This window comes from Natrix helvetica (genome assembly GCF_964273705.1).
Source record: "Natrix helvetica genome assembly, chromosome: 1".
Taxonomy (NCBI): Eukaryota; Metazoa; Chordata; class Lepidosauria; order Squamata; family Natricidae; genus Natrix; species Natrix helvetica.
The window spans coordinates 323,580,518-323,588,986 of NC_138548.1; the positions used below are offsets into that span (position 1 = coordinate 323,580,518).

The 8,469-nt window shown below is 37.5% G+C and overlaps 1 long non-coding RNA gene across 1 annotated transcript; it reads left to right on the top strand.

Annotated features, from left to right (window-relative positions):
• The first annotated feature begins 1,828 nt into the window (after positions 1–1,828).
• On the top strand, positions 1,829–6,579 carry LOC309384591. Its single transcript, XR_014174083.1, has 3 exons — positions 1,829–1,969; positions 4,863–5,023; positions 6,507–6,579. It is a non-coding gene; the product is annotated as an uncharacterized lncRNA (long non-coding RNA).
• The last annotated feature ends 1,890 nt before the right edge of the window (positions 6,580–8,469 follow it).

The window sequence follows — 8,469 nt, forward strand, 5'->3', positions numbered from 1 at the left end:
CCCAAGTTTGGACACCCCTGTTCTAAACAGTTGTTTAAATTTTGGCCATATTGAAATTCATTGATTGGATTTTCCTATGTTGCTCTAAAATGAACTCGTAGTTATTATTCTCAAACTTTAATCCGCCTGCTTTTTTGTTGTTGTTGTTGTTCTTCAGAAGTGCATAATGAAACACCTGTCTATTGGTTGGGAAGCCTGAACTTGTTCTTTGTCAGCATTTGGGTGTCTTCAATGAGCAACTGTTAGGAGCTGTCCTCTCTTTTGAATTGTACAGTAGTTGTATCATTCAGCAGGACAGAGTTCTGTCGATTGAACGCAACATTTGGGAGGATAGGAGAAGCCAACAAGAAATAAGAAATGAGGCTAGATTCAGTGAAAAAGTCACGAATTCCATAAAAGCAATCCCAGTCAAAGTGGTAGTTTTCACAGGATCTCAGAAATGAACATTGTGGTATCCCTAAACCCGTGATGACGAACCTATGGCATGTGTGCCAGGGTGACATGCAGTTTCCTCTCTGATGGCACAAGAGCCATCGCCCCAGGTCAGCTCCCGTCAGCCAGCTGACCTTCGGATCTCTGTTGCGCATGCGTGAGGAGGTGGGATGCATGGGAGGTCATGCATGCATATGCGGGGCATGCATGGGGAGGTTGTGCATGCATGTGCCAGGGTAGGGTGCACATGCATGTGCGGAGGGCAGGGCATATGTGCGGGGGTATGCATTGCATTTTGGGGGCTCACGTGTTTTGGGCACTCAGTCCGGAGTGCCCAAAGCTTAGGGCTCAGGGCAGCCATCACTACCCTAAGCTCTGTTCTGGTCTTTTTTCTACTCATGTGACTCAAATTGGACCTATTGTTAAGGGGTTGCAAGGAATTCTAGAAGCCATGCTCCAAATGTTTTCACTTCTTTGTTTTTGGATCCACATTAGACATTTTGAGGAATCAAATTGGCTTTTCTGCTATCCTCTTTATTTTGGGGGATATTTGCAACTGCGTCTTTCATATCTCATTCTAAAGAAAAATAGTTAGTAGGGGATACTAAAAATATCTGGTTTGTTGCAACTGTAAAGCAATTGTGTTTGAACACCCATTTATATTCTCTGTTAATGAATTATAATACCATATTATAAGAATTGGGGAAAATAGAAAAGTAGTTTTGGTTCTATTTTAATAAACTAGATTTGCTTTTAATTTATGGATCATCTGATGCCTGAGAATATTGTTCTTCTCCACAAAATAGCAAATGTAGTAAGGCTACATTTCAGACGTTAAATTCTTTACCAAATCCAGTAAGGAGCAGAGGAAAAAAATAACAATATCCCACTTAAGAGAAGGGCAACACACAGCATGAGAAAAACACTTGCAAATGCTGAACTGGAATCTGTCCTCAATCTAGGATCCAGTCCAACATTACGTCTATTACAGCTGCTTTCCATATTTTATACACCATCAATCCCTATTATTTAAATGCAAATATTATTTGGAAAAAAAACATTTTCTCTTTCTCTCTTGTGGAACACTGGAAGCTTGGTGAAGAAAATCACTTTTGCTTGCTGAGCCACTGACAGAAGCAAATGCAGGATACACATTGTTCATGGACAGTGAAGCAGAAGTAATAGGATGAGAAACTAATACAGAGATCACACACAATCTAGACAATTTAAGAAACAAGAAAACACACATGCACCACTACTATTCAGAGACCAAACCAAAACAGACAAGCTCAAGCAAGCAGGAGACTTTAATCAGTGTCTATGAAGAAAGCTTCCTGTAGATTTGTAACAGCTGTGGATATTTAACACAGGAGAAGACTGGCTGGAAAGTAGAAAAGATATTATAAGTACACAAGAAGGGAAACAGTGGGAGATAAATATATAAGAGTATGCCTGACAAAACAAGAAATGGATTGGGAGGGGGGAATGAGAGCAGGAGAGAGGAGGAAGAAAATGAAAGACACTCAAATCAAGAAGGGTAAGTTTTCTTTTCCTTGGTTCTGTCAACTCAAGGCAAAATGGATCGCGCCACCATTGAGATAATTAATTTGTGACTGTGGAGTATATTGTGACTGATCACATGAATTGTGTAAAGATTTGAAATGTCATCCTACACATTTCTGGTATGATTTTACACTGAGATGGAATGTTTTTATTAAGGTCTCTGAACGTCTTTGAACGTTCATAGCAACTGTCAAATCTTTACATATTGATATTCCTTCCTTAAAATGTTATTCCTCTTTTATATAATAATTATAGGAGTGGTGGGCAGTGAGTGCATGTGGGCTATAATTAGTTTCATCTCTGATGCATTTGGAAGCTGTGCTTTCTCTGAAATATTGTAAAATGCATGATAGATTAGCATAGCAATAGGTTTTACTAGCATCCATAATTATGCATTGCCACTAATGCACTAATTATACCACAGATATCTGACTTTGGTGATGTATTTATGGCTGCAAATAGTACCACGTCTTAAAATTTAAACAAGGATTGAGATACCGGAACCTAATATTCCAATTAAGAGCTGTCATAGAGGTATCACATTTTTAAACCTCCTATCAAGGCTGGAAGAATTAATAAAGGGTCTTTATTATATTTAATCATGATAAATAAACCTGAGTAATAGTTCTGCATGGAAATAATAGTTTTTCTTACAGCAGGAAAGTAGATTTTTTGTAGGCTTTTTTTAAAAAAAGATTGATAGTTCTATATATAATTTAAGTATATTATATATATATATATATATATATATATATATATATATATATATATATATATATATATATATATATATATATATATATATATATATATATATTGCTATTGTGTGTTGTGTGTGTGTGTGTGCATGCGCACACACTTATGTATATACTTATATATACAGGTATAGTGGTTGGATTCAGATACTGTAGGGTTAATAGAGTCATTATCCTAGATCAGCGATGGCGAACCTTTTTTGGCTCGCGTGCCACAAGTGAGGGGAGCGCAGGGGGGTCGTGTGCAGGCGTGCCGCACCCATAATGCAACGCGTGAACCCCCCAGTGCGCATGCGCGCAAAACGCGCCACCCCCCATTTTTACATGCTTTTTTCGCCCTCCCCAGGCTCCTATAAAGCCTCTGGAGCCTGGGGAAGGCGAAAAAAAGCTTTTAAAAAGGTGAACTCAGCTGGCCAGCGCATGTGCCATAGGTTCGCCATCACTGTCCTAGATGGTTAATTTCTCAAATATTCAAATGAACAAAGTTAAAACATTAATATTGAGAATGGCCTTAATAAAATTCTCACCATTTTTTTTTTGTTTTACTTAATTTCAGCTGCATAAGAATTTTAAAAAAGAACTATAATGTCTATATTACGGCATACATAAATTTTACATAAATTGTATAGTAGTTATAAATATTGTTTTTTTTGTTAAATGTTTATAAATGATAGAATATTTATAATGGAATAACAGAGTTGGAAGGGACCTTGGAGGTCTTCTAGTCCAACCCCCTACATGAAACCCTACATCAGTTCAGACAATTGGTTATCCAACATCTTTAAAACTTCCAGTGTTGGGGTATTCACAACTTCTGGAGGCAAGTTGTTCCACTGATTAATTGTTCTAACAGTCAGGAAATTTCTCCTTAGTTCTAAGTTGCTTCTCCTTCTTTAGTTAATTTAACATTTATTAAATATTATTATATAGTATATAAGTACTAGTGCAGTTATATATACATACATACATGCATACATAGATACACATACATACATACATACATATATAAAATCCATTTTATTTTGTATCATATTACCAGTAAAGATCATGAATGAATGAATGAATGAATGAATGAATGAATGAATGAATGAATGAAGACTTACAATGCACTGTGCATGCTTCAGTAGACATTGTTCTAAATAATGGGGAATTTATTCCTCATAGACATACTACATGCTTACTGCTGGCTAACACTTAAACTGTTACCTAAATTACCCTAGCAAAGATAGAGCCTTGGGGATGTTAGCATTTGCTGAACAATTGTCAAAAGGAAATGCTATAGAAATGATCCAGCATGAAGTTGCTAAATACCAAGTGCATATCTCAATGTACCTATAATAGCCATTTCCCAGGATGCAGGCTTGCAGGCTTCCTTGTACCAATTGACTTAAAAAAAAGTTTTTGAAGATTTCACTAATGAAATATATATCATTTTAAATACAATATTTAAATAATCATTTTTGGTAAATAAAATGACAGATGCCTGCAATCCTTATGTAGGGGAGAATGAAGGAAAACAAGACAAGACAAAGAAACTGGATACTGTAGGATGCTTCCTTTCCCTTTGCCCAATAGAGGTTGTATGATTAGAGAAAAGGGTGTCTTTCAGCATAATACAGCATCATCTATTGAGGATATATGAAGAACTGTGCCGAATCAGATCAAAGGCCTATCTAGTTCAGCATACTATTCACATAGAAGCCAAATGGGTGTTGGTACAAAGCTTACAGATAGTTTAGGAGCCCAGGGTTGCCACCTTCTAAAATATAATCCCCACTGATTGGATTTCAGTGAGAAGATAATGCTTCTGTACCTGAAACTCAACAACAAGTACACGTTGCCAGTCATGTCATCATTTTCTCAAATCCTCATTTAAAGCCAGCTATCTTGGTTGCTATCGTTTTAATAATAAGTTTAGCATAAACATTCCCAGGAAAATGTTGTCCTTCTCTGTATTAACATTTCTCTCCATAAATAGCAGATTGCACTGCAGATGTCTTTTTGATGCTAAGGGGGAGGGGGGAGTAGGAATTTCAATGATGTTATTGTTCCCCTCCCTCCAATTATTTGGCATAACTTCCTTGTGCATTTGTGTATCCTTTCATTTTGCAGCTCTTATTGGAAGAGCTACTTGCAGCTGTCTTCTTTCTCTCCAATGGACTCAGTTTCTTGCCCTCTCCCTTTAAAATCAAGCTTTCCTACTTTCATTGTCTGGCATCTCCATTGCTAACCACTGCCAAGATTGGAGAGACAAGCTATCTGCATTTCCTTTGGTGCGTTCCCATACTTTAATTCAGTCACTTTGCTTTGCATATGTTATTTTCCTGGGAGTGCATTAATGAACAAGAATGCCATTTTAATTTTAAAAGGTACATGTAGCTTTCAAAAAATATGCCAGATTAAAAGTGCTGTAAAAAAGGATCTCCATAGTCTCTCTCTCCCTCTCCCTCCCTCTCCCCCCCCTCCAGTAGTGGGATTCAAAAAAAATTACTATCGGTTCTGTGGGCATGGTTTTGTGATGGCTTTGTGGGCGTGGCAGGGGAAGGTTACTGCAAAATCCCTCCCCACCCAACTAACCTGCTTTCCAGCTCTGTTCTCCTGTTCAGGGCAACAAAAGAAGATTAGCTGGAAGGCAGCAGGGACAGGGACAGCCTATTTGCTGATTCTCCAAACTACTCAAAATTTCCATTACTGATTCTCCAGAACTGGTCAGAACTGGCTGAATACCACCTCTGCTCTCCCACCCTCTCCCTTCCTTCCTTCCTTCCTTCCCTCCCTCCCTCCCTCCTCTCTCTCTCTCTCTCTCTCTCTCTCTCTCTCTCTCTCTCTCTCTCTCTCTCTCTCTCTCTCTCTCTCTCTCTCTCATTTTCTGTACAGTGGGAGAATCTATGTCTTTGAACTCTTTAGCAATGAGTAAATCTTTCTGAAGATAATTCCCTGTCTAATCATTCTGATTGAGGAATTCAAAAGAACACAAGACAGTTACTCTTCTTGCTAAATTTGTAGAATCTTTTTCATCTTAGATAGCAGATAATTGATGCTGTCAGGTATATTTATCATGCTGTTCACCTATTGCATTGCTATAGCCTTCTGATCTTCTTCTTCTCTTCCATTGGAATCCATGAAGTAAAGAACTATTTGGGCACGAATGATTATAAGATGCTACCTTAACTGACTGTTGATTACTCTGATGAATGATGCCTATTTGTGGATGTGAACTTGGAAGAATCAGATTAATAGTTAGAATGCCTTACATTGGGGGATGGAGGGGAAGAACACAGAGATTTGGGATTTGAACTTCTGATTTTGGATTGTAATAACAGTTTGATTTAGAGAGAGCTAGTTTGGTGCAGTGGTTAGGGCATCAGACTAACAACTGGGAAACTATGTGTTGTAGTCCTGTCTTAGACAGAAAGCCAGTTGTACTTTCTCACTTTCTCTAAGCCCCAGGAAAAAGAAAGAGGTAAACCTTTGCTATGGAAATTGCAGGGACTTGATGTCCAGACCATGGTAAGGAATCAAAACACTGACTTAAAGCCACCTTCCCAGCCCCAATATATAAATGATTTTAAAATGAAGGCTATGAATAAGTGAAACATTTGATTGGATGTGATTTTGTGTTTGAAGAGATTGTATGTAATTGTAGCAATTCTGGGTTATTTTATTTCTGATGAGAAAGTCTAGTTATTGCTTTATGTTTTTGTGTATTCCACCTTCTTAATGTTTATATAAACTTCTATTTTTATTTTTCTGCAGAACACATTGCAACAGCTTTGACAGCAATATACAGGATGCATACTATTTTTTTTTCAAAGAAGAACACCTACTGGGCCAGTTATTTATACATACAAGATCTACCTTTTCGGAAATCATTCTCTCTTTACATTTGGTTACTGAACAATATAGAGACATGGATTCTAATCAAGTTGAATAACCTCAGCAACTATATTTTGAAAACAAGACAAATTATTCTTTAATTTACTCACTGCTGTGATTCTATATATTAACTGTTCCAAAAATATATTTTGTTTCTAAATCACTCACTGGAACCTGTGGTACTATTTGGTTTAATTATTTGTTATGTAAATAGTTTATTGTATTTACTACATTTATATCTCACCACAGTGATAAACTCTTAGCAGCTGAAAAAGTTGAAGAACATGGCTAATTCTAAAAAAGGCAGTTTCCCTCTAAATACAAATGTGTGTGTTTTAAAAAGAATCATAAATAATAAAGGTGGGATGCAAATAAAGAAACAAAAATTAAAAATAATGAAAGGTGAATTGAACATCAGACAAAAGATTAGACTAAAGGTAGAATAAGCTTAGAAAATTACACTGTAAAGGACCTGCACAATAGACAATTCAATATTCTATTAGAATAGAATAAGTTGCTTCTCTCCTTCATTAGTTTCCACCCTCTGCTTCCTGTTCTACCCTCAGGTGCTTTGGAGAATAGTAATATTCGACATTAAAGTAGTAGAAAATTCTGATATACTACAGATTTCCAGTCCACTCTCCACAACTCACATGATTGGCACGGGCATCATTTTAAGGGAATTTTGTAAATACATATTCAATAATAAAAAACCACAGATTTTTGCTTCTCTATTTCAAGATATTAATTGAATTCTGGACCCAAAGTTAATTTTGAAGAGATTTGTTGGCTCATGAAATCAAGAAAAAAATGATACTTTAAAGCTGACTTTGATGAATGGATGTATGTTCTGAAGCAATAAGAAAGATGTTTTTCTTGTTTCTTGTAAGTTTATTTTAAGTGTGGTTTGAAGACACACTTGATGGCTTTTAGTCAAATGGAACCCATGGAAAAAAGCTGAGCATTGTTGTCAGTGTATATTCATGAACTGGAATAGGGCTTAGTAACAAGGTCAGCCAATGGGAGCTGAAACAGTTTGGAGCCTGGGCGTGGCTTAGCTCTACAGCTCTGAGTCTGTGCTGAGCTCTAAACTAGTCGCTGATCTAAACTGAAACTGAAACTGCTCTCCTCTGCCTGTGTTTGCTTGTATTTGCTACCATGCTGGAAAACCTGTTTTTGGTATTGTATATTTACTCCATGTGTTATATTATATATACAATACAATAGCAGAGTTGGAAGGGACTTGGAGGTCTTCTAGTCCAACCCCCTGCCTAGGCAGGAAACCCTATACCGTTTCAGACATATGGCTATCTAACATCTTAAAGACTTCCAGTGTTGAGGCATTCACAACTTCTGGAGGCAAGCTGTTCCACTGATTAATTGTTCTAACTGTCAGGAAGTTTCTCCTCAGTTCTAAGTTGCTTCTCTCCTTGATTAGTTTCCACCCATTGTTTCTTGTTCTACTCTCAGGTGCCTTGGAGGGTAGTTTGACTCCAGTGGTGGGTTTCAAATTTTTTTGGAACCTAATCTGTGGGTGTGGCCTCCTTTGTGGGAGTGGCTTGCCAGCCATGTGACCAGGTGGGAGTGGCTTGCCAACCATATGACTGGGTGGGAGTGGTTTGACGGCCATGTGACTGGGTGGGAGTGGCCAAGAAGATGTCACTGAATTCTTTGCCCCAATGGATGAACTACAATAAGATTCAAATAAGTACAAAAACAATAAAAGAGCTACTTACAGAAGGAAGATGACTGTTCTTGCCAGTCTTCAGTATCACAGACTCCAATGAATGGGCTGCACCAAGAAGAGACACAGAAATGAACTCTTTCATTGCATGCACTGCAT